This window comes from Mus musculus, chromosome 1 (genome assembly GCF_000001635.26).
Source record: "Mus musculus strain C57BL/6J chromosome 1, GRCm38.p6 C57BL/6J".
NCBI lineage: Eukaryota > Metazoa > Chordata > Mammalia > Rodentia > Muridae > Mus > Mus musculus.
The window spans coordinates 19,593,706-19,615,814 of record NC_000067.6 but is presented as its reverse complement, the minus strand read 5'-3'; the positions used below and the strand labels follow the sequence as shown (position 1 = coordinate 19,615,814).

At 36.3% G+C, this 22,109-nt stretch overlaps 1 long non-coding RNA gene across 2 annotated transcripts in view; it reads right to left on the bottom strand.

Annotated features, from left to right (window-relative positions):
* Window positions 1-9,726, bottom strand: part of Gm32651 — a 30,646-nt gene extending 20,920 nt beyond the window's left edge. For both annotated transcript variants that reach the window (XR_373235.2, XR_373234.2), the window contains exons 1-2: window positions 9,646-9,726; window positions 6,727-6,817 (exon numbers count right to left, since the gene is read on the bottom strand). This is a non-coding gene — a long non-coding RNA (predicted gene, 32651). The remainder of the gene's footprint in view (window positions 1-6,726; window positions 6,818-9,645) is intronic.
* Between the last annotated feature and the right edge of the window lie 12,383 nt (window positions 9,727-22,109).

Sequence of the window (22,109 nt, the reverse complement as noted above, 5' to 3'; positions counted from 1 at the left end):
TCTTTTAATATGTCAGAGTCTGACTATTTCCTTCTATTTCATTATCAGAAAAACCAATTAATTTTCCATACGGGCACCAAATTAATTACAAAATACTATGGAAATCTGAGCTGTCTCTTCTTCCCCACCATTATGGAAATACCAAACCCCTTGGTGGTATAGTCCTTTGGTGGTAACAGGTTTTCTCCATAGTTAACATGTTATTTGTGATCTTCGAAAGAACCTTGGAACAATTGGTGCTGTTATTTCTCTTCTGCATGAATTATCTCCTCCCATTGCTTTCCCATACCTTTCCCTTCCTAATGAGTTATCCTTATAATCTGAAGATTAATTGGATAATATAAATTTTCATAAAGAGTTCTACATTAACTTGATGTGAGGTTTTCCCCACCCAGTCTGTAACCTCTCATTGCGGGAGTTGTGTTTTAAATGACTGTATGAACACATGTTCTCTCTATGTCCTAAACCTAAACCCAAGCTCAGTATCCATTTTAGAAATTTAGTCAATTATTTTATTGAGAAGAAACATAGCCATATTTACCAACAACAGCAACAAAAGATTTGATTCATTAGATGTTGGCTCAAATCAAGTTTTTAAGATATCTTTTGAGCTTCTTCAAGAAGCCTCTCAGTAAAAAAGAAAATATCTCCAACAACTGGTGCTAGGTAGACAGGAGAGACACACTTATATTCTTATCTCTACACAAACCACAACTTCACATGAACCTCACCATAAGATCTGATACCCTGAATTTGTTAGAAGAGGAAATACGGGATGCTATTGAACATTGGAGACAATGTTCTGAATAGGACTCTAATAGAGTCCCTATGGATAGAGGAGATTTACCTTTATGAAGTAGGGATGATTCAGTAGAAGGAAGGTAGCTTGGGTCAGCCTAGTGTGTCTTTAACAAGAGGTGACTCTTCCACATGCCACTAGAAAGCCAAGGTAGGAAGCCAGTAAACAAGTGTGCCTCCATGCCTCTGCTTTACTTCTGCCTCAAGATCCTGCTCTGAATTCCATTTGTAGACTATAAATTCAAGAAACTCTTTGCTCCCCGCCCCCAAGGTGTTTTTGGTCATGTTGTTTACCAAAGCATCAGAAAGCAAGTAGAACATGGTCTTTGCAAATCAGTATCTAAACCGCCAATGATACCTTGCTGGAAACTAAATACACATGGCTCTGCTTCCGTTTCTCTGAAACACCCAGCAACTTGCCTTGATCAGTGACTCTAACCACATTTTTGATGACTAAGCACCAGAATCAGGGACTTTCATGGCTTCCTGTCTGGAATTAGTAGGTGATCAATTGTTTGCCTATATCCACATAAATTAAATATAAAATATAAATGCATAAATGTAAGCAATAATTTATTATATATTACTAAAATACTTTATTATATTATATAATATTGTTTTATATTATATAATAAATATATAATAAATAAATATAAAATAATTTTCCTGTCATTTTTGTCACCAATTACCAAACATGAATTTGTGGTTCAAATACTATAAATTATTTAGTACTGTATGACAATTTCAATAGTGATCTCTTTGAAAACATTTTTAAAAGTAACTGATGTATTAAAAATTGCAAGGAGATGTGGGTCAAGACTGTTTGGTCTTCTTCCCTGGAATATCACTTGCTGCTTTAAGGGAAAGTCCTCATAAGTATACAATTGTATCTCCTAAGGCCTCTTCCAGCCTTTATGGAAAATGAAATTGTAGTTTCTTACAATTTACATATCAAGCAATGAAGCCATTTATTTTGGATTTCCTTTCCAAAGAAATGCATGAATTTAAAAAAAAAAAAGCAGACGTGTCCATAGTTAATATTAGTTCAAATGAAAGATGATAAAATTTTAATTTGTCTCTTTGGTAAGTAGTTTTCTTTACTTTAAAATGCTCACAGTCAGCTATTGGATGGATCACAGGGCCCCCAATGGAGGAGCTAGAGAAAGTACCCAAGGAGCTGAAGGGCTCTGCAACCCTATAGGTGAAACAACAATATAAACTAACCAGTACCCCTGGAGCTCGTGTCTCTAGCTGCATATGTATCAGAAGATGGCCTAGTCGGAAAGAGAGGCCCATTGGTCGTGCAAACTTTATCTGCCTCAGTACAGGAGAACACCAGGGCCAAGAAGTGGGAATGGATGGGTGGGGGAGTGGGTGGGGGAGCGTGTGGGGCACTTTTGAGATAGCATTGGAAATGTAAATGAAATAAATACCTTAAAAAATACTATTAGAGATTATGTAGCTGCCTTTAGCACCAACTACACCTTGAAGCCTCAAAACAGTCATTTAAATCGTATTAAATGGATTAGGCATTGATGTAATAGCATTTCATACCTCACCTCTTCAGAGGAAACTGAGGCACAGAGTAGCCCATGACTTGGCAAAGGCCAATTTTTAAGGGAGAGATTCAATTTTTGGTCCATGGAGGTTTTCTGTTGAAATCAAGTTTGTCCCTAACGCATACTTCTAATTCTAGATAGATATGTTGTTCTATGTAAGCATCAGTGACTGTGTCCCTTCTGATCAATTTTATAAATTTATTTTCCCTCATAAAATGCCAACTCTTTTCATCCCAGTCATGAAACAACCAAAAAAAAGTAAATAAATTTTAAAAGGGCAAATCATCTTTGACTTGATTTCTCCTATATAAGAAATGCTGGCAGAATACTTGCTAAGATGCTCTTTGCATCTGTACCTTCTGCAGAGCCAATGCCAGAGGACAAGTTAAAACAGTGGTGCATAAATAATTCAAACATTTGGGGATATCAGGTTCATAGTCTCTTTCCTTAATACCAATACACTTGAGTCTCTGATAACCCTTCAAATGTGCCTTAGCTGAGGGTTCTCTGCTTAAGCCTCCCATTAGAAAATATGTTCCCTTCAATTAAAACCAAACATGTATGGAGGAGATTTAGCTCAATTCTTGACTTTTTGTTACTTCATGATTCAAAGAAGGAGAAAGAAATGCCTTTGTTGTTGTTCTTTCAAAATGAGGCAGATTCTCATACTTGTAGAATGTATAAATATGAATGGGAAACCAGCTAAATCAATCCCCATCCTTCAACAACAACCACCTTCCCCAGGCTTAGTATCAGCTGTATGAAACAGAAACAGTTGGACTTTTTAAAGTAGGTTGCTCATGTTTCAAGGGATGATGTCATAGGTTAGCTAGATATTAAGTACTACAGATAGAAAACAAAAACTGCTTGGAATAGAAAAACTTTCGTTGAATTACATAGAAAGTACAATAGAAAGTATACTTATTTGCTATACTAGGGTTAGAGTAAGGACCTCATATCTCATTCTACTATTGGTAGAAGAGCATTCTACGACTGACATACCTTTATTCTTTTTTATTTTTTTAAATTTCAAGTCAGAGTCTTATTTGGTTCTCCAAGTTTATGTCAATCTGTGATCTCCCTGCCTCTGTGTCTTGAATGGCTAGGGGATCAGAGTCATGTAGCACCACACCTGAATGACAGTTCACATTCCCTTTTTTCTATGTTTGAAACAGATTCCAGGGCCTCATGCATGCTGGCAAGCACACTAAGCACTGAGCTGCATCCTTTTGAATTTTTGAGTCATGAATTATGCAGGTTTTGATGAGAGATTGGCTTACCATACTCATTCTCACACCTTGGTTCCTATGGGTCTACACTATCCAAACCACTTTCCTCCATTCATAACAGCTTTCCATTACATTCATAATAGCTTCACCTCTATAATCAGGCTTGCTCCGCTAGAGGAGAACTGGTCAGGCAGGTAAATCCCCTTAATTGCACTCTGTTTTACCTCTGAGTCTTTTTATTTCTGAGGGTATCCTTCTAACTACTTAGCAGCTGTCTTCTGTACTTTTCCCAACTAAAATATGCCTCTCTGAATGTACTTATACTTGAACAAGAAAATCAGTGCCAGAAACCTCACACAGGCAAATAGAAGGTAATGGTTCCTATCTATTTTATATGTTCTGTTTGGACTCACTGTCTTTGTTATGCAAACTCACATAGAGGAAGGCATAACTTTACTGGGAAATGTGATAGCACACAATTGTCTTTGAAGAACACAGTCTGAACATGCATTCTTCCATGTCTGGCATAGATGCTCACATGTGCACATGCTTTTGTTGGTTATCCAGGGAGATGCTAATAGAACCTGCCAGACAGAAATTGGTGTGTGCAATGGATTCACTGTGGGATTTGAGACACCAAAACCAAAATTGTAAGTCACAGTGTTCTTCCTCCTGGATTTCTTTCTTCTTGATCCCATTTTAAATACTTAAGAATCAGACTGGCTTCCTTCTTTATAGCAAAGATTCTTTTTTAATTGGTTTCAGACTCATTTACCATTGCTTCTGAATCAGCTCTTTAATGAAATAGTCAAAAGTGTGCATTTCATTTGCTTCTGAACTGCTTGTTCAAGGAAATAATCTTTTGTAAAAGAAAAAAAATATGTCACGTTCTGCCTCTTACTCATCCGTCAAGGTTTGGGTAATTAAAGCACTCATTATTTCTCAGCACAATTTTACTACTTCTCCAGAGATTTTAAATGCTTTTTACCCTCAGATGTGTCAGTCTCCTATATGTTTTTTTTTTATAAATCATATTAGTATAAAATATTTTCATTGGTTTGTTGTTTTTTCTGTGCATAAAAATTACTCATACTTGAAAATAATTTTGGCTTATTTTTAACCCTCTTTTCCATTTATGTGTTTGTATATGTGTATGCCTACATGTGCATTTTTGTACATATGTATGTGTGCATATGCACATGCATGTGTTACATGGAGAGCTTATGAAAGTCAGAGAGCAATGTGAGTCTTTGCCGTCCACCCATCTTATTGAGACAGGGTCTCTCTGCTGTATACACCAAGCTAGCTCCTCCACAGGCCTCTTGAGATTCTCTTCACCTCATACCTACCACTGGTTACCACTATGTGTGCTCTGAATTTGGCCTTTACACTGGTACTAAGGATCTGGTCTCATATCATGACACTTTCATGACAAATATGTTGCCCAGCAAGCTGTCTCCCTATCCTCCTTATTTTTTCATGTAATGCAATTTTGTGGACACAACATATTTTTATGTCAATAAATACATCTCATATAATTTTAATACTATAAAATTATATTATGGTGTGCATCATAATATATTTCAACAATCTCCAGTTGTTAAATATTTAACATGATCACACATATATCATGAAAGTAGTATAATAATATGAAATTTTCACTGGGAAGTGCTTTATCTTAATCCTAATTATCTCTTTAAGACAATCTTAGTTATGAGTGGTGGCACACACCCATAATTCTAGCTTCTTAAGAGGCAACAGTGGGAGGCTTGCAAGTTCAAGGAAAGTCTGGGCAGTATCATAAGACACTGTCAAAAACAATAAAAAGGTATTATTCCATTCGAGTGCGTAATATGTGTGCCATAGAGCCCAGTTTTGCCTACTCTTAAAAATCAATTTGCATTATGTCCACTATGTAAGTACAAATTTGAAAGAAAGAAAGAAGGAAGGAAGGAAAGAAATAAAGAACAAAAGAAAGAAAGAAAGAAAGAAAGAAAGAAAGAAAGAAAGAATATTACTTTTTACATGTTTTAGTTTTACTAATTATTTTAGTTAATCAGTTCATATCCTTTACTGAAAATACATGTATGCTCATTAAATATTTCCTAAAAAAGATTCTACCCCATCACTTTCATTCCAAGAAAGACTTCATCTTGAATCAATTTCCTAATGAGCCCACTCCCACCAACTAAAATTGTAATTGTTAGCTATATCACATAGGTTGATGGATATTTAATTTGAGGAGATTATTGATAGACGAGGTTTCTCTATAGGAATATTCCTGCCTCATGCCTTGACTCTGGTGGATGATTCTACCTCTAGGATGATCTTTGTGAAGAACCTGATTTTCCTATACTTTATTTTTCTAATAATGCTACAAGGTTTACTTTAACATCAATATAAGGCTTGAGTTCTTCCAGCTTCTGAGATTCCTTTATCTCTGTGAGATTGAACATGTTTTTGACGCCCATACTCATTTCAGAGCAAGCTGTCTTATTCAGGTGACTGTGTCTACCAGAAATGTCAGAAGTTACACTATTAAGACTCACAAATATGGCTTCCTAAATATGGTTTGAACAAGAATGGCACCAATAAGCATGCTGACATAGAAATAGTCTCCCCAAAGGACGAGCACACCAATTGGTTATCTAATACCAATTATTAAGCCCTGAAATCATATACAGCCAGAGCAGGCACATTTTATGTATGTAGTGTTGTATGTATGTGTGTATTTTATGTATGTATATGTATACATATACATATACATCATACACACACACACACACACACACACACACACACACATATATTTGTTTGTAGGGACCCATAGGATGCCTCAACATTTCAACATTACATTTCCCACTACAACATGCTTAATTATGTAAAATTAGAAAGTTTTCAGAAAATATTTCATAGTAGAAATTCTTGAGACATGCTAGCATTATCTCTTCTTTCCAGTATACATATCATTGTCTTTTACAGATCTTTATGTTGTTAGTGTTGTTATTTTACCGATTGTAACACATTTATTTATTGGTATATAGACTTTGCCACTTCATTGGAATAATATTTCCAAGCAATAGAATGCCGTAAGAAATAAGCTTGAATTATACTCTTATGCGGAGTGCCTACTTACCTACCTGCATCTTAATGCCACAACATTGGATATGTTGTGCACAGAAAAAGTACTGACTGATCTGCTTCAATTCCTCTCAGTTTAACCAATATTTTCTGAAATCAAAGTATGATTAATTAGTTATCTTAAGGAACAAGTTTTGTTTTCAATTGCTAGATGAAATAATTGGTTGACTGATTTTCTTGCCCCACTCTTCAGGCTGGCATGTCCTGAAATACAAAAACTCCATTAACCTTTTCTTCCATGTGTTCCATGTCTCAGATTCCTAGTAGAGGGTAAGGTTCCTAAGTTCAAAAGCATTTTCTTCCTATAATTTAACACGATCTCTAGTGGAGCATGCCTTATACACTGGCCCTTAGTGAGTACTGCCCATCCTGTTTCAGGAGTGGCAACTTTGGCAAGGAAAATTGTTTTCTTTTTCCAGCAATTCTTAGGAGGTGAAGGGGGCAAAACCTAGAATAAGCCTTCTGAACCCCAGGTTCTCTTTCTAGATTAACCAACTCTCTGGCTGGGACATAAAAGGTGTGTCCAGAAGACTTTGTTATTCACTATGTGCTCCCCCTGCTGTACCCATGTCTCATAAGAAACAAGTGGTTAAGACAATCTTCTCTGACGTATGAACACAGATGCCTGCTCTGTGACTTATTAGCTTTGTGACTTGCACAATTCCTTTCATCTCTCATTGCTGCAGAATACTCAAATTTAAGATAATTATGTATGGAACAGTATATTTGTTAACTAGCCTGATTTAGCCTTTCAATAATGAGCACATACATAAAGCAGCATGTTGGATATAAAGCATGAGAATATATAATTTCTATTTTTCAGTTTGAAAATAGGCAAAAAATAAAATATATAAGAAAAATGATGATAGTACAATAGCAATCATGATGCATGATGAGATATGATAAAATGTGTAGAGTAACTGAAGTGTTTGGCTGTCATACAATACTTGCTTAATAATGTTAACCGTAGGTGCCTTTGAAAATGTACAAGAGAATAGAATAGGAAGTTAAAGGGAACCATGGGAATGGGCTAGAGATGGAAATAGCACGATATGAGTGATTTGAAGAGCAAATGAAAAAATGAGGCAGTTAATATGAAAAAGTGGAGTGTCTGTCAATATAGAAAGAAAGAGTGGTAAGAGGGTAAAATTATAATAACGATGGCTCAAAAAGCCACATGAAATAATATTATTGCTTGCCTAAGGTAGCATAAAATACATACACACCTATGTATATACATGGACATACATAGTTTAAATGAAATTGTCTCACCTGGGGGACCCAAGAGGCAAAGACTGTCTAACAAAATAACCCAATACTAGCCATGAGAATCCTTCTTTTGAGTTGTTGGCAAGGAGAGTCAAAGAGACTCACCAAACATTATAGGCTATTTCTGTAGCTCTGGAGTGACTCCCAGGAGTTGAAGGTAAATCCCTATTGCTGGTCGTTATTCACTTCAGACACAGGACCCAAAGAACCTGATCTGGATCTGATCTTAAAGCTTCCTCCTTGAGAACTAATTTTCATGGTATTGAAAGTCACCAAACAAGCTTCCAAGGGTAAAAATAACCAATATTCCTACCCAGCTATGTTGCGTATTAAGTACAATGATCATCACTGTATGATAACCATTAGGATACAACAATGATACTCAGACCTTGGTGGTTCCCAAGACTCTCACTAGATTTAAGGCCCATTTGACAGGCAGAAAATCAGGCCTGGTACTGAAAACATATCCAATTACCTACAGGTATTGAAGCAAGCTATCTTGGAATAGAACCTATGACTGCCACTTCACAAAACCCTAACTCCATTCAAGTATTTGTTAATGTTTGTTTGTTTGTTTGTTTTTTGTTCACAGAAAGGTGTAGTTCTCATCCCTTATCACAGAAAATTCTCTTTGCAATAGAAGGAGAGTATTAAAGAAAACCAAAACCCATCCAAATACAGAGAACTGGTGACTGTCTGGTGTCCAGCCCACCTGATAAATTTACTACACCCTTCTTCAACTAAGGAGCAGAAAGGTTTTAAGAGCAAGATGAATAGGAAATCTGCTGTGAGATTGGATCTCATAGAAATTACAGGAAAGATGCACTCTTAAAGTCTCAACAACATGGTACCTAAACAAGACTAGAGGATGACACTAATAGATGCACTAAGACAGATAGGGGAGTGAAATCTGAGGAGGTACCAACCCAGGACAAAGAACCACAGGCAATTGAGGAATGTTGAAATTGGGAGAAACAGTGTTCCTTAGGAAGAGCACTTCAATAGGTTTTCCAACCTTAAACTGTCAGCCTTGAAATCATATACTTACAAGTTGCATTAGACAGATTGAGCAGATATTTATATGTTTAGGAGAGAGAAATATAGAATGTGAACAATGAAACAGATGGAGGAAAGGAAAGGGGGAATTGTGTAATTATAGTTTAATTTCAAAGATAAAAATATATTTATGAGAAATGTGCATGACAGAAATGAGAGTTCTTTCATTGTAAGTTGTGATGGTTGGGTGCACTCTGAAATCCACTCTAATAGAAAATCTCTTCTGTCTGTAGAAATCACTTTTTCCAGCCTTAGTGAGACCCTGCTAGTGTCAGGGCTTTACTAGGTATTTATTATAGCATGGACAGCCTTGGTTTTCTCCCTTTCTTGCAAAGCAAAGCAAGACTCTTTTCTGACAGAAAGGGAGCTTGTATTTTGCTAATCAAGTTACTAGATCAGCAGGAACCAGCAACAAGCTTAACTCTCAGCCAAAAGTTTTCAAGAAAATTTGCCACTTGGAACCCATTTGTACTGAAGTCTGAAAATCAGTGTTCAGATCACGAGATGATGGCTTTCTCAGAATATTAGCTCCACCCAATCTTCTTCCTTAAGGGCCTAATAAGGGCCAATAGTGCATACTCATGCCTACCTACCTGTCTGCACTCTTGTTTAGAGGGAGGGGGTTCATAGGGTGGTTGTTCTTTTCTCTTTAGGGCTCAGTTCTTTCTGACAGTTTCTTTCTTGCAAACGGTAAAATTCCTTCCTGAACCAATGAGGGTTCCAAGATCTGCTATGGGGGAGGGGAGTGTGAAGTGAAAAGCTACCCTTAAAATCAAATGAAATTTCAATCGAATGGCCTGCAGAAGCAGTTTTAAGGACCAAATGATAAGGTTCTGGGTAGAGGTTGAGAAATGCAATCACCATGGAAGGTTTAAAATAAATAGTGCAATGAACCTTCGTCCTTCTCCTTCCATACTCCCTCCCCCTCCCCTGGATAAATACACAAATCTACATCGGTGCACACCATTTGAGAGGGTAATTATCCAAATTGTCTAGAACAAACAAAACAAGTGCAAATGTTATGTCCATGTTTAATGAAGACTTTGGAGTGGTGCACTGAACTGAAACCCATTCTGCTCCGGTCGGTCATGCCTTCCCATCCCCTGGCCCCTCACGCATGCAGCCAATAAGAAGCCTCATTTGTGGTTCAGAGTCTCCAAGGCGCAGATTTAATAACAAAAGTGGCACCTGTCACTTTTCTTTTTCTATGTATTAGTAGCACTCTCTTGCTTTAACCGTTAAAAACAGCTTATCTAGGAAAAAATATAAAGCAACAGTCCAGGGATATTTGTTCTTTGGGCTTACAGCCATCCTTCGAGAAGTCCTGAGGTGTGAACTCTTAATTGAAGGGAAAAATCATCTGCCAAGAAGTTGCTTATGAGGTATAACTTCGTCTATACTTTTGAGTTTTTATCTGTATTCTCAGTTTTATAATGATATCATATATTTACCTGTCTTCAGTGTACCTGATACCCTGAAACTGCCAAGTAGGTATCCTGGTAGCATCAATGCTTAGATGCATATGCCTTTTTATTTCATGATTTAAAGAGTATACAAAATAATGTGTTTTGATTTTGGGTTTGGGTTTGGGTTTGCGTTTGGGTTTTGGTTTTGGTTTTGGAGACAGGGTTTCTCTGTATAGCCCTGGCTGTCCTGGAACTCACTTTGTAGACCAGGCTGGCCTCGAACTCAGAAATCCGCCTGCCTCTGCCTCCTGAGTGCTGGGATTAAAGGTGTGCGCCACCACGCCTGGCTACAAAATAATGTTTTAACCTAAGATTATTTTTGACGTTTTGTATCCTGTGTAAGAAATAAATAGTAATTAAGAAGAAATGTACGATTCATTATTATATAAGAAACCATAGGCAAGCTAAAAGTCTATTCGGTTACTAAACATGGCAAATATGTATAAACTCAGCTTCATGAATTTCAGACTGAAGAATAATTTGAGTGGTGGTTTAGAGATGACCTATTAGTGAAACCTTGTTTGGGGAAGATAAAAATAAATTAAAAAAAATATGTTCTAAACTTTCACTAAGCCAGGCTTAGCTATACATTTCTGAAGTAGATTATCCATGAACCATTCAGAAAAGGCAACTTTTTGCATATTTATGATCATAAAGCTATTAAAGGGGTTAGAGAGATTACTCTGTGATTACAACCACATACTGGTCTTAAAAGGCAGAGAGGATAAATTTGAAGGATATATATATATATATATATATATATATATATATATATATATATATATATAAATGGAAAGCTATCTCACATTTATATACTGCAATGATTATTGTTCCTAATATGTGGTATTATCCAAAATGAACCATAAATTCAGTATAATCTCCACCAAAATAGCAATGAGATTCTTCCCAGAAACATGGTGATTACTTTAAGATGAATGTGGAACTTCAAAAGTCCCCAGCCAGAAAACTTAACACTTATTATTCTACTCAAGTAGCATAGCCATGCATATTGCTAATTACATTTTTTATATCCATAAGTCAGTGCCTCTCCCAGGCCTTATCAGAAAAACTTTGTTCTTATAGTAGATGGGAACTAACACCAGAGGTCCCACCACTGGACAGTGTGCAGAGAGTAAGAGACTTTGGAGCACTCAGTCCTTAGAAGGACACCTTCATCAAACCCTTGCCCTGGGAATTCAAGGATTTCTCTTAAAGAGAAGGTGGAAAGTTTGTAAGAGCCAACGAGTCATGGATGACTCCGAAGAAATGGTATCTTCCAGATACAACAGGACTAATGTACATATGATCTGTGGCAACTCATACATGGCCCGCACTGGTCGAAGCTCTGGGAAGGGGAGGTGGACAAGGGCTCTCACTCTTAACCAAGAAACTATCTGCAGCTGATACCTACTTGTAAAGGAAAAATCAGTTTCTCCAGTGGAGTTGCATGGAATATATTAGCTTTATTTCAGGGAAGGCCCTGGGTCCAGGAGTATTTAACTGACATAAAATGAAGTCGATGGTATTTTTAGAGATAAATTTTGCCCCATTTTCCATTGTTTGGGCATTGTTTGTCTTTCTGGTCTTGTGCATTTTTTCTATGTTTCTTGTTTTGTTTTTGTTTATTTTCAGAGAGATAAAGAAAACAATAAAGTTGAGTGGGTAGGGAGGTGGAAAGGGTCTCAGGGGAATTGGAGGAAGCAAAAACATGATTCAAATAGATTGTATGAATGATTTTTTTCTATTAAAAAAGAAATATATAACAAAACAAAAAAGAACACAATCAGTCTGAGCAATTCAAAGGAGAAAAGATGAGGAGGTATCCCAGCATTTAACTGCAAAACTTGTTGTAAAGTTGTAATAATGAAGAATATGGTGAATCTCTAAATTGCACACTATATTCAAACAGAAAAGAAAAGCTAAAGATTAATCCCCATACATATAGCCAGATGATATATAGCATAGATATGAGCAGTTTAATAAAAAAAAAACCAAACCACCAACAACAATGTTTTCAGTAAATGATGCTGGAAAACTGGATATACATAAGGAGAATAAGAAACCTAAAGGCCTACTTGTCACCATCAACAAAAACTAATCTTAATTATATTAAAGGCCTAAATTCTTGAAAATATGACATTATTGGAATAAAACATGGGGGACATTTTAGGAATCTTGTATATACATTCTAAGGAGAGTACCAAAAAGAAGAGAAAATGTTAAATAGACAAAGAATATTACATTATTGTTAAAAAAAGAAGTTTGTGCAGTGGGAAAGAAAAAAATTAGCAGAATGAAGAGATATGTTGCGTAGTCAGAGAAAATACTTATAAACTATTCATCAAACAAGATTTTAATATCCATAATATATATTAGTCTCAAATGACTAAATGATAGAGTAGCTGGTAAATGGCAGAAAAGTCTATATAGATATTTTTTAAAGAAAACACAATAAAAATGGTATCACCAAAAGTCAAGTAAGTGTAATGACATATAATTGTATCCTATTCATTGCAGTCACTACTGCTGATGAAAATTTGGAGAAAAGTGAACTATTATATGGTTGATGGTAGGGGTTGGGAGTAACAGTACAACCACTGTGAAGAACAATATAGCATTTCTCAATATCTAATAATATGTGTTTTCATTTCATCTGCACAAGCTAAAAACAAAAGTAAAATAGACCATAGAAAAATGCAATATTAAGACTAAGAGGGGAGGTGGACTGACATGGATGGTACACCAAGACAGAGGGACGATGGTATTTAATTCTGGTGTCAATAAAATAACAAGGCAACATCAGAATTATATATATCAAGATAGAGGATTCTGACAGTTTTAACTCATAAAAATAATACATGCTTGAGGTAGAAATGTTCATTACTTGGACTTGGTTATTACATGTGGGGCTCAGGTTACCCACTATTACGTCACCTGTGCTCCACACATATGCACAAATATTAACAGGTTTTACAAATAAGACAAAATGCATTGTTGTTCCAATAATTTCATTTTGCATTTAGAAAGAAAGAAGCTTATGAAATAAAAAATAGATAATTTTATTTATGTTTTAGTCAAGAATTAGAATTGCTAAGATTGTCTTGTCTCCCTCTTTTTATATGACTACTTAAGCTAGACTGAAGGGAATTGGTTCATTGTGAAACAGGCATAAAATTCTATGTTTTCTCCTTCATATTATAATGAAATAAAAGAAAATAACATAGAGTAAAAATCCATAAAGGTTGTTTTGCAATATAAATATTCCATAATATCCATTTTAAGTCTTTTAGAAAACAATAAAAATTGCATTGGTATTTTTTATATCATAGTAAGATATAAATACATCTTATACCTCAAGGTGTTATGCCTTCCATATTTCACATACCAAAAAAAATTGGCTTTCTAGTGAATACCTACATACATTTTAGAGATCAGCTTAAATTTTTTTGTTTGAAAAAAAGGAAAAAAGAGGTTCAAGCGAACTTCTATTAAGAGAGAAGACAGCCACCCATACCAGAAAGAATACAAAATGTTCTCTTAAATTTCCATAACAATATTCAATCCTGCATGTGTGTGTGTGTGTGTGTGTGTGTATATATATATATATATATATATATATATATATATATATATATATATGCTTGTGTGTGTGTGTGTGTGTGTGTGTGTGTGTAGAGTCAATGACTCAAAATATAGACTTTATTTAGTTTTTTGTTGTTGTTGTAAATTTAATCTTTAATTGTCTTTGATCCTGTCTATGCTTCAACCTAGTTGAAATATACCCATTATTTAGGCAAGAGAGTACAACCAGCATGTTAAGCCTTTAGTCCTTTAGGATTTCTGAGCTAAATATCAATATCGTTTCAATCTTCAGGAACAATGTTATTCAGATTAATTATCTAGGATGCTTAGAAAATGTTTGAGTGTGTATCATTCTTATTTCCTTTACTATAGAAACTATAAAATAATGTTCAAATAAAAATGGTTTCTTGGGTTTAAAATAAGAGGAAAGAAATTATTTCAGCTACCGTCCTCTTGGCCTCTTTGCTCAGCACATATCACAGGAAGTGGCCAACAGAGTATGACTTAATATCAATGTGCCATCAATTTTATACAGATTTTGACTTATGTAAACAGTCAACAGTATAGATGTTACAGGATTGACATGAAGAAATAAATCGAGAGCAATCTAGGGAGGATTCCTCATTTTTGACAAGGAGGGAATTAGGAAAAATAAACTATTTGCAAGACATTTTAAAGAATTCAGCAAAAATTTAAGTAAATGAGAGTGAACTGTTTGAAGTAAGAACTATCAAAATATCCTTATGAGCGTCTGTGTTAGACTGGAAGAGGCCTGGGACTGCTTCCTGCTTGGGACAACAGAAGCATGGAACAGAAGAGCCCTCTCAAGCATCAAAGCCATTATTTGAGAAGATATATTCAGATCACTATGAAACCTGCCTAGTCTCCTTCCACAGTTTGACACAGTAAATATGACCTAGCCCACTCTTCTTTTTTTCCCCTTTTTAAAATTAGATATATTCTTTATTTGCATTTCAAATGTTATCCCGTTTCCTAGTTTCCACGCTGAAAATCCCCTATTCCTACCCCCTCCTCCTGCTCCCCAACCCACCCACTCCCATTCCTGGTCCTGGCATTCCCCTATACTGGGGCATAGAGCCTTCACAGGACCAAGGGCCTCTCCTCTCATTGATGACCAACTAGGCCATCCTCTGCTACAAATATAGCTAGAGCCAAGTTGCACCGTGTGTTTTCTTTGATTGGTGCTATAGTTCCAAGGAGCTCTGAGGGTATGGGTTAGTTCATATTGATGTTCCTTCTATGGGGCTTCAGTCCCCTTCAGCTCCCTGGGTATTTCTCTGGCTCCTTCATTGGGGACCTTGTGCTCTGTCCAATGGATGACTGTGAGCATCCGTTTCTGTATTTGCCAGGCACTGGCAGAGCCTCACAGAAAAAAAAAATTGCCCTAGCCTACTCTTCCATCTCTAAGCTAAAGCACTGAAGTTGGGTACGTAGTGTAAAGGACAACAGATATGCAATGCGGAACATATGACTCAAGAAAAAATATTACCCAGAAGCCACGGTACTGCCACACTTTCTCAATGGGACGATCTGTATTTTCCACACCACAAATTAAACTCTTAATTAAGAATTGTCACATGTGAATTTAAAATGAATGACCCACACCACACCAAAACACAGATTAAAAAGTCAAAAAAAAAAAAAAGAATTGCTGGATATTTAAGATTCATTGACACTGCTAAATGAACCGATTATTAATACTGGGCAAAAGATTTAAAGAAAACCTGCCTATTTTTATCAAAAGAATGAGCACATGGTAGTCATAAAAATAAGTATAACCAGGGACAAAAGAAATGAGGCAGTGGCTAGGAGCAGTTATGGATTTAGCAGAGGACCTGAGACCAGTTCCCAGCATGCTCAAAGGGCAACTCAAAATGACCAATGACTCTGGCTTCAGGAGACCTGATTCCCTTTTCTGACCTTCAGTCACCAGCCTCCATAAGTCCATAACCACACACAATCATTCCTATAATTAAAAAAAAAATACAACTAGTTATCATTTACATTAAATAATTGGTCCTGAAAATTCCAACCATATTGAGTTTGTGAGCAGTAGAATAGAGTTCACATGGGAAAGGGTTAAGAATAATATACAGAGGTGAAGAATTTTTCCAGAATAATCGCTGAAAAGTCAAAAAGATGAAAATTCCTAAACAATGATTATGCATTAAAGGCTATTATGTAGACAATAATAGTTCTAAAGATACCAGAAAATGGGAAGAATAAAGAGGGTTAATTTTAATAAATAATATAAGAAATATTTCTGGAGCAAAAAAAAAAAAAAAAAAAAAAGACCCTATAGGTGGCCTAGTCGGCCATCACTGGAAAGAGAGGCCCATTGGTCGTGCAAACTTTATATGCCTCAGTACAGGGGAACGCCAGGGCCAAGAAATGGGAGTGGGTGGGTGGGGGAGCATGTGTGGGACTTTTGGGATAGCATTGGAAATGTAAATGAAATGAATACCTAATAAAAAAAACAAATTACAAAAAAATAAGACACCAAAGATTCATCCTCTAGTGGCAGAGAAAACCCAGACGTTAACACTTTGGCACCATTTTAGTCAATGACATGACAAATCATGACTCAAGAAACATGTTGTCATTCAGTAAGAGAATCAGATTAGAATCATACCTCTAATTGACAACATTGAATTCCAGGAATCAATGAAACAGCAGCATCTAAACTAGTGGTTCTCAATCTGTGGGTCACAACCCTTTTGGGAGTAGAATAACTCTGTCACAGGAGTTGCCTAAAACCATCAGAAAACATTTACTACTGAGGTTAGGGACCCCTATGGAAGAGTTAGAAGAAGGAATGAAGGAACCAAAGAGGATGGCAATCCCATAGGAAGACCAACATGCCAACTAATCTGGAACCTGGGAGCTCTCACAGACTAAGCCACCAACCATAGAGCATACATGGGCTGCTGGTCCGAGGCTCCTGGCACATATGCAGCAGAGGACTGCCTTGTCTGGCCTCAGTGGGACAGGATGAGCCTAATCCTGTAAAGACTTGATGCTCCATGGAAGGCAGATGCTGGGAGTAGGGTACCATCTCAGAAGTGAAGGAGAGAGAGAATGGGGGGAAGAAATCTGGGAGAGAAGACCAGAGAGAAATATTTGGGATTTAAATAAAATTAATTAATTAAAAATATTATGATTAATAAAAATAGCAAAATTACAGTTATGAAGAGGCAAGAAAAATAGTTGTAAGGGTCATTACATCATGAAGAACTATTTGAAGGGGTCACAGCATTAGGAAGGTGACAACCACTGCTTTAAGCTCAAAATGATAAATATTTTGAACCTATAGTCTTATATCCAGGAAATAGCATTTAAGTATACAAGCAAAACATTCACTGTTTACAGAAACTTTTATTTTAAAAAAAAAGATAACAAAATTATCCTTAAAAAACAGTGTTATACACAAAGAAAATGTTATAAAGCTTATAATTAGGTGTAAATATTTATGCCTAATTATAATTTTAAAACCTCAAATTGTGTCAGTAGGGAATTCTGGAGAGGAGAGATATGAAACCAGGCTAAACTTTCTGTAGTCCTCTTAGGAGTTGAAAAAGAAAACTAGTTATGAACAATGTCAACATAAAGTTTATATGGGGTTGTTAAAATTTTAGTTAAAACTGGGGAAATGGAAGGAGTCAAAAGCAGTACTAATAGAACCAGCAGGAAAGAAGGCAGAGGGAAAGGATAAATAGAGACCAAACAAAAATAAATAAATATCAAATAAGTAAGAACACAGGGACGAGCAGGATGAGTCACCTGGTAAAGTACTAGCCATGCAAACACAGGGACCTGAGCTCAGATCCCTTGCACACCTCTTTTGAAAATCCCCAGTACAAAGGCACAGAATTGTAACTCCTTCAACAGAAGGTAGAGGGAAGAGCACTCTCAGGGATGACTGGCCAGCCAGTCTAACAGGGATCTCAAGGTTCTTTCAGAATCTCTGTGTTGTTGTTGTTGTTGTTGTTGTTGTTGTTGTTGGATGGGGTGATGGATTGCCATGCAGGCATGAGGACCTTCAGCCCCAGAGCTCTTGTAAAACCAGACTCTACAGCCTATATTTGTAATCCTTGTGCTACAACTTGAGATATCCTAAAGTTAAGAAAACACCTGGCTTGGAGTATGAAATGGAGAACAGGAGGAAGACCTTCCTCAAACAAGGTAGAAAGCATGAACTGACACATGGGGACACAAGGACATGGGGACACAGGGACATGGGGACCTGGGGACATCATCTGACTGCCACATATGTACCATGCTATGTATATACTTGTATGCATGCAAACACATACACACATAGACAAACAAACATTCAAAAATTCTAAGTAAAAGAAATAAGAAGGCTGTAATTGAAGAACTCAACTGGTATCCACGCCTGGCTTCCACATGCACATTAATACACACACAATTATGCACATACAATAAGTAAACAGACAAACAAATACAAATTATATACCTCAAGGATGTCAAAGTCCAAGTGGAGCAGTAACTACTATCTGAGATTATTAAATCCTTTATTATGAAAGAATTGTTGGATTAAAAAATGTTTTATACATGACAAACAGAAAACATAAGTAAAATAGCACACACATATATATATATATATATATATATATATATATAACTAAGAATATAAGAAATAAAAGAAGGTTCCCAGGATTAGAACTCAGGAGAGTAATACAAACCACAGCCTTATAGAAGACTAGGTTTAACATCTAATCCTGCCCCCATTACAATCAGAAAAGGAAGGAAACAGAACATCTAGGAAAAGAGGAACAACACATTTAAACAATGAAAGATTACATAAGAATAAACACAAGATGGCAAACCTCATTTAGATCCAAGATTATGCAAAATTTAAAATGGGATATTACTAATACTTGCCAACTAATAAAGTGTGAAAATTTGCATAGACATGAAAGAAACAAGTTCAATGTTCATCAACTAAGAAATTCACAAGATATTGTACTATGAGAAATGGTGTCCATCAGTGAAAAAAAGTGTCATGGCATGATTAAAATTTTCCTAGTGAGATTATAGATCTTGAAGAAGAATCTACAACTTCCATTTCACCAAATCAGCACTGTAGGAGAAATGGAAAGGAGGGCCCAATTTAGGACTGCCTAAGAAATCAAGGATTGCTGACAAAAAACAATGCCAGCCAATAGGGAACTGCTGTTTCAAAGAGATGCTTTTTTGGGGACCAATGGGGGCTGGTGGAGGGTATTAAAGGAGTTTGCAGCAACATTCAGATGAGCTTGATGTAGCATTTCTCCCTGCTCCTTCAATCACCTCACCTCCAACCTCCAAGGGCAGGTAGGGCAGTGGGCAGTCCAGGGCACAGGCAACAAGCAAAAACCCTAAGCACTTTCTAAATGTTTGTTCTAATATCCACAGATAAGTGTCTTCCTTACCCCTCATCAGGGGGACACTTCTCCTTGCAACAAAAGGTAACTATTACAGAAAACCACAGCCAATAAAAAATGTGTGGAGCAGTCCCAAAACAACTCCTGCAACTAAAGATCGAGTATTATTGGAGAAGAGGAGGTAGAAAGGTTGTAAGATCTGGAGGGTCAGGAAATTTGCCATGAGGTTGTGTCTTCTAGTTAAGCCAGAAATTACACTCATAAAGTCTCACCAACAGCAATGCCTAAACATGAGTGAGTAAGGATGCTGCCAATAGATATGGTAATGTGGGCTGAGACGAACCAAGGAATCCTCAGGGCCTACACAAAGAACTACAGGTAGATAAGGAATGCTAAGGTCATAAGAAATAGTCTTCCCCAGGAAAAATCACAATATTGGTTATTCAAAACCAAACAGAAAACATACACACTGATAACACTGTCTGTGTGTGTGTGTGTGTGTGTGTGTGTGTGTGTGTGCGTGCACATGCGCACATGTCTGTGTATATAGCTGTGTGTGGTGTCACTAAAGGAGTATATAGACCCTTGTTAAATACAAGGAATTATCAATGAATGAACAATCAAGAGCATGTACAGAAAGTAGAGATAAAAGTTTTAATCTTTGATTTTTATTTTTTATCTTCTGTTCCTTGAAACTTTTCAGACAAGAATGTGTGAACTTATGCATAAACTTCTGTCATTATGCAAGGATCCTTACCCTATCTTAAGCAATACGTGAAGGCACGCACCCTCTCTCCTTATTTAGTAAATAATAATCATTTGTGTATGAGAGAGCTTTATGTGTTCCTATGAATATACATGTATGTAGCATCCAACGGCCAGCTTCCTGCCTCTTTCTTAATCATCTCTACCTTAATTAAGACAGCATCTCTCACTGAACTTGAAGCTCAGTAATTTGGTGAGACTGGTTGCCAGGTGACTGCATTGACACACCTGTTTCTTGCCTCTGTTCTCTTTCAGGAGTGCTGAGTTTACTCTCCCTTCCTCCTCTCTAATTAGACCCTCTGTTTTTCCTATTTCCCCCTTCAGATCAATTTTATCCTGCTATTACTTCCCTGTTCTCTGAAGTCATCTCTTTTACTTTCTTGGTTTCTGGAGCAATGCAGCAATTAGTGAAAAGAGAGGACATGTATTTGAAAGACAGCAAGAAAGGATTTATGGGGTTTTTAGAGGGAAGAAAAGGAAGGGTGATTCAGTGTGATATTATAATCCCCCCAAATAAAAGAAATACTTTTAAAAATCTTGCATACTTGATTTCTTTAGTAAATCATACTGTCATTCAACAAGTCATCTCTGGCTTGTGGGTATCCAGTCATTGGGTCTGTGGGAAGTGCACAGAATCACTGGTAACGATGCAAAAATGCTTAATTTGTAGCACTAGGGGTACCTAGAGTCATGGAGAACACAAGAGGAAAAATCAGGAAAAAGTGGAGTAAACCTCATACCTTTGTTCAAGTCCTAAGGCTCTAATACTGCGCTGAAGTTACATGATCTTATATTTATATACTATTTGGGTTTAAAGTTGGTATATTATAATGAATAATTTAATAAAGCTACAGCCTAAATGCAGAAAGGAAAAAAAAATAAAACGTAATTACAACCTCTTGAAATGCCTTCCACAACAGCGAGAAGTCTTAAGGGCAAGTGGATTTAATAGATTCAATGATGAGCATATCATCATAATTCAAATTTGATTTTCTTTCTTCTGCCTTCCCAACCTCAAAAATATTGCTTATTGTTTCATTAAGTATTATACATGCCGAATTCTAATGGTAAAATAATATTGTACATTTGAGTTTAGCATACATTTTTACCCCTCATCTTTTCACACAAATTCTTGCTTTTCTGCAAATGAAGATCCTTTATTATCTAGTGATGACTTCAGTAAAGAGTCCCCAAAACAAAAATGTAAATTTGATAATACTATATAATAGCTGTTTAGCGTGGCTATGCAACTGAACAGCTAGGTTATTTTGTTAAATATGGGGTTCAACCTTGTTTATTTCAACTCAGGTTGAAAATCTTATAAAAGCATGCATGTACCCACTTCTTTCCTAGTATATGGAATTAAATTTCTTGCCTATTGAGAGCAATATTTAATAAATATGTCACGGTTGGAAAACCACAGTTGGCACTATAAGGGTTTACTTTAAAGTAGTGCACTAGGATTAGGACTTCAAGATGAATTTAAAGAAAAGAAATAGAAAGAAAACAATTTCATATAAGTTTACCAAAGTAATTTTTTAAAGCTAATGTAACAAAAAATATAAAACTATAAGATACAACTACTCAAAAATTATTTTTTCATAGAATTCAAGAAATCTATAGAAAGCAGATTTTTCTTCTAGGGAATATAGGTCTTTAAACTGTTTTCTCCCAGTGGGATTGTCTGACTGGAAGTTAGAGTCTTCACTCTGCTCTCTCCCCTGCTTTCGTTTTTCAGGACTCACCCACATTCTGCAACTGCAGCTTTGCCCTACAGATGTGCAGCAAACGCAGACCGAAGCACCCACAATCAGGCATGCTTCTTCAGAAAGCTTT